At 44.0% G+C, this 5,725-nt stretch overlaps 1 pseudogene; it reads left to right on the forward strand.

The window, feature by feature from the left end:
- Positions 1–1,231: 1,231 nt before the first annotated feature.
- LOC127217717 (sex-determining region Y protein-like) lies at positions 1,232–4,802 on the forward strand (annotated as a pseudogene).
- Positions 4,803–5,725: the final 923 nt, after the last annotated feature.

Below are 5,725 nucleotides of genomic sequence, written 5' to 3' on the forward strand. Positions count from 1 at the left end.
TTTACATTTTTTCATATACCATGAGACATAAAAGTAGCAAATAAAGCCATCATTTGTTATGTGGAAAGTTTCTAAGGAGAGATGTTAGGCAATACATTTTATATAATGGTTTTCAAGGCTGTGTAGGTGGACTTCCTCCTCATTTTCCTGTTTAACCTATATACCCATAAAACCTCATGGTCTCATATAGTTAGGACCTATGCACCTACAACCAGTTGGAGGGGCGACTGGATACTCAAGTGAAGGTCCAATGACCTTGTCTATGTCCTCCTTATTTGAAAAAATATTAGTATTTAACAAGTCCAGCTATAATTGTTTTAAGCAGGCAGTGATGGCACTCTGAAGATAGACATTGTTGAGTCAGAAGGCATTCTGCCACCTAACCTTAACAAGAGAAGGCTGAAGACCTTTACACAAAAGAAGTGATTAAAGAAACTACTGTTACCTGTGTACCTACTGCAAAAACCATTAGGTCTTATAAGTTCTAAGGTCAACCTTGTAGAAAACATAACCTAGTTTTTTTCCTATCTTCAAAACCCAGTATGTGCTGTACAACTGGGTTTTCCCTCTAGCAAAACATACATATTTGTATTGGAGCATTGAACCAAGTTGTACTATTAATTTGTGTTTTCAGTGTTACATTTCCTTAGAGGAGTAGGATACAAATGTTAGCTTTCATGGTTATTCCTTTCACTGCCAACCCTACCCCCTTTTTAGGTTTTGGTTTTTAGTTTCGTTTGTTTTTGTTTTGGTTTTTAGTTTCTCATATTAGTCCATCATAAAAATCACTTTCATTACAGGTACATTGTTGTACCTCAATGTGTAGTGATAGAGGTAGTGATGCATTTTTACAAGTGTAGAAACACCACATCTAACAGTCACTAAATTAGGAGTGGTTTTGGTTGACATTGCATAGGTCTACATGGTTCTGGCATGGTTATTACTTTGGGGCTGGGCTAAGGGAGGTGCTGGAGGAGGAGAGATGAATATTTTGCTACAAACTTTAAGTAACAAATTTTTGTAACAAACACATTTTGTGGAGAAGCTTTAGCTCTTACATGTCAAGTTTTGTTCTGTTCCCCTGTACCTAGTCTCTCTCTCTCTCTCTCTGGTGTGTGTATGTGGGTGGCTGGGTGGGTGGGTGTGGGTGTGTGTTTGTCTCTATCCCTACAGCCCTCCTACACTCCAAACCTCTCTGTCTTAATCTTGGTTACAACATAATTCATCAACCATGTTCAGCATATAGAATCCTGAATGTTACAGTCAAGCTTTACAGCCACAGGGTGTCTTCACCTCTGGAGAAAAGAGGTGCTTTGGGACTGGTGGCAGTCAATTAGAGGGGATGGAGGGCCACATCAAGCGTCCCATGAATGCATTTATGGTATGGTCTAGGACTCAGAGGCATAAGTTAGCCCTGGAGAATCCAAGCATGGAAAATGCAGAAATCAGTAAGCAACTGGGATACCAGTGGAAATCACTTACAGAAGCTGAAAAAAGGCCATTTTTCCAAGAAGCACAGAGACTGAAGACCTTACACAGAGAGAAATACCCAGACTATAAGTACAGGCCTCTCCGGAGAGCTAAAGTACCACAGAGGAGTGACACTTTGCTGCCTGCAGATGCCTCTTCAAAGCTTCACAACCAGCTGCAAGGGGACAAGAACCTGTGCCCATTCACATACAGAGAGGACAGGCCTAGGACTGCACACTTGCCCTCCAGGATCCAGCTAAGCTATTTGCAGCATGTGGACGTCCCCACTGAGTACTCAGTCCAGCAGCAGCAGCAGCAGCAGCAGCAGCAGCAGCAGCAGCAGCAGCACGTACTTTACCAACAACAGACATCACCGGTGACCACACAACTTAGCAGGATCACATCAATAAAACAGTGTGGCAGTGCAATGGCAGTGGCTTCTGTTGGGATGTACGTCAATATTCCCTCTTGCTATAATTTGCAGCCTCAGATTTCTCACCTTTACTGATTACCCTTCTCCTGTAATAAAGACCATGCTCATTTTGTTTGGATTCCAAAATGAGGTGGGTAAAGATGATTCGTGTATAAGAAAGGAGAATACTTGGAAGGGATTTTACCCAATTTTAAGGTTGTTTAATAGATACCTGTTGCATCACTGTGGAAAGTATTGTTTATCTGTAACTCTTCAATGTTCATCTATAAGAAAAGCACAGAGCTTAATGGTGTGGAAAAAACAGCCTGTGCTTCTTTGAAAATGCAAAACATCTTTTTCTTTCAGGGTCCCTGTAGAAACCTGAGATTTCCTTCTTTTCATCATCTTACTCCACACCTATGGAGTATGCTTTGAACTCTTTAGAACATCTTTTGGCAAAATAAAGCCTGCTTTTCTCTTAAATATTGTCTGTCTTTAAATATCTAGCTGTTTCATTAGAATAAAAGGTTTTCTACAAAAGTATTACAGACCAAAGCTACATAGCATCAGTTGACCCTTCAATCTGAACTGGAGAAATATCACAAAGTCCTACTCCAAGGCGAAGAATTACAAGACTTTAACATCTCCTGAGAGAAGGTGAATTAGTACTTTGTTGGGAGGAATATCTGACTAATGATCTCATACTCAGTGCTCAGCTCTAAAAACAAAAGAATTTCAGGTAAGATTGAACTGACCTTTCAGGCTGAACGTATATATATAGAGTATGGGGAATTATCGAGACCATGCGTTAGGTCCAGGCCAAAGGGACTCAGGAATTAGCATGACTAGGCTCGCTTTGGCCACTAATAAAACAACCTGTGAATTAATATGGAAAACAAACACACTCAAATAAATTCTTGCCTGAGTTTATACTAAACATCATGTATCGATATTCTTCAGTACATACTCAGAACAGGTCATTGCAAACAGAGATAAAGGGAGAGGGTGAGATGGCTCAGGTGTAGAGGCACTTGCTGTCAAGCCTAACAATTTGAGTTTAATGCTAAGGAACTTTACTCTCACTCTCTCTATATACACATACGCATACATACATACATACATACATACATACATACATACATATATATATATGTATGTGTATATAAATATATAAAAAATATGAATGTATACATGTTTATAATGTGTGAAGAGGTATCACTGTGATTGGTTTAATACAGATCTGAATAGTCAAAAATAAAGGAATTCTGGGCAGAGTAAGGAACTCAGGTGCTTAGGAGACACCAACCAGTAAGACACTGAGGAAGTCAGACATATATTTCAGAGGAGAGGTAACTGAGGCATGTGATATAATAATAATTCCAGGTTAATTTAAGGTATAAGAGCTAGTTGGGAAAAAGCTTAGCCAAGGCCCGGGTTTCATGATTAATTATGAGTCTCTGTGTCAATTTGTGGGAGATGGTGACACAAAGGATAGTGGATTACACCTGTGTCTCCTGTTTCATCTGTGTGAGTTCATATAAACTCTGCTCACTTGATTTGGAGGGTCTTTTTCTCCTGGTGTCCTCCATCCCCTCAGGCTCTTGCCTGCATTGCTGCCTCTTCTCACAAGGGGTTCCATGGATGGGATGGAGAAGACTACTCACAGCTGAGGGATCCAAGAACAAACATAAACCACACTCTGTCTGTCTGTCTGTCTGTCTGTGTGTCTGTCTGTCTGTCTGTCTGTCTGTCTTTCTGCCTAACTGCCTGCCTGCCTGTCCCCCCTCTCCCTCTCACTCTCTCTCTCTCTCACTCTCTCTCTCTCTTTCTGTCTCTCTCTCTCTCTCTCTCTCTGACTACACAATGTCTCACTGTATGCAATTGATCCCATCTGCAAAGCATTCCTGGGTCAGCCCAGGGGAACAGAAATCCAAGAACCATGAGTGAACCCTGAGGTGGGGACTTCTAATGTCCTCTGAGAGGTGGAACCTCCAAGAACAGGATTTTTAGGGGCAGAGTATGGACTGAGGTGACTCAGGACAGGGCCCAATCTTGGCACCTTGAGGGAAGGGTTTGGAGCAGGGCTACAAACGCACATGTCCTCTGAACACTGAGGTCCCTATGTTCACTGACCTCTGATGTCACCCTGTCCTCTGATGGGTCTTGTCTACAAGTCCAGTGACCTCTGATGTCCACTGTCTTCCCATGTTACCGTGTCCATGGGCTTCTGTCCATGTCCCCTGACCTCTCATACCCCTCTGTAACTTACCTCTGATATCTACCAACGCTGGAGTTCTGTGTCTTCTCATGCTTCACACTTTGGACACTTTTTGTGCTGACCTGAGCCCTAGAACTCGAGTATGTCTGTGGGGCTCTCTCGTAACCACAGCCCCGGGTCCTCATCTGGCCTCCAGAGACATGAAGAATGATACAATTAGAAGAACACTTACAGTCCCAGGTTCAGGAACACTCACCCTTGGTATCCACCTCATTATTGCCAGGCTAGGGATGGCCACCACCCAGTGCCAAGTAAATGCCAGGTGCTGATGTGTCATGTGATAAACTTCTCAGTCCCTCCATGCCTCAGGAGAGCCTCAGCGGGCACAGGACCCTGAAGAGTTCTTGGTGCTAAGGGTCCAGCATGACAAGACTCAGGACACATGCATGTCTGTCCCACAGAGTGCCTTCCTCCAGCCCTCCAGAATACCCTGTCCTCATGGACAGAGTAAGGACCGAAGACTGGTTCTTGCTTGGGAACCTGTCCTGTGTGGTTGAGCCTCAGGTCTGCAAATTGAAGAAGATTGCCAGAGGACAGCCACCCTTTTTGCACAAAGCATCTGTCGTGTGCTCCCATATGGCAGTGGCTCAGCTGCTGGCCATGGTCACAGGCCACCTGCCTGGGCTCTCTGAAGTCCCATAACCTTACACACTGTCTGTACCTCTGCCAGGGCAGTGCTGGATATTTTGTCTCAGCGCACACTTTTTGAGGTCATCTTTACAACTTTCGATAAGCTGACCAGAGAACATGGACGACTGCCAAGTTGTGTCTAAGTACAGCTGTCTACTCCATTGACGGGGTGCTTCAGTTCATCCAGAAACCTTGTCCCACACTGAACCTTCCCTTACACTACTGACAGACATACTGTCCCAGGAGCACAGCCAGGATGGGTTATTCCTGTGCCACAGGCCATTGGTGCCAAGGGATAAAGTTCTGTCCTACCCCCTTCGTCTCAAGCCTCCGCTCCTAAGGCTACTCAGGGAGGAAAGTTCCTCACATGGCCACCCCCATAAGCATTGGGGCTGGTGAAACAAACTCAGGAAGATGAAACAGAAAGATTGCTGTAAATATGAGACTAGCCTGGGCTACACAGTGAGCCCTCGTTTCAGAGTAGACAGACAGACAGACAGGCAGACAGATTCAAGGAAAGAGAGACAGCGGAGAGTGAGATCAGAGATAGGAAGGTAGAAAAAAGATCCATGGATGGATAAAACAGAGATTATAGAAAGATCATAGGTAGGTAGACCCCTGGCCTCTCCAGTGTAAAGCTTTCTTTCAATCTATGTGTATATTGAGAGTTCTATCTCATGCTAAAGTGAGGGCTTCAGTGAGCACTCTAAGCTCTGATTTCTGAGAAGTAGAGTCTGGTGGTAGAGTGCCAGATTGTTCAAACTGGTGAGGGCAGACTCAGACTCATAGCCTGCATGCCAGGAGCCAGCACTGTTGAGAGATGAACTTCCAGCTACAAGCCTTGCAGAGACAGAGGAAACAGCAAGTAGTGGATTTCAGTAGGTAAAGGTTTCAAGTGACTCCAGGCAGGAATGGATGAGCATACTGGCCTTGGC

Source organism: Phodopus roborovskii, unplaced genomic scaffold (assembly GCF_943737965.1).
Source record: "Phodopus roborovskii unplaced genomic scaffold, PHOROB, whole genome shotgun sequence".
In the NCBI taxonomy this organism is placed as follows: domain Eukaryota; kingdom Metazoa; phylum Chordata; class Mammalia; order Rodentia; family Cricetidae; genus Phodopus; species Phodopus roborovskii.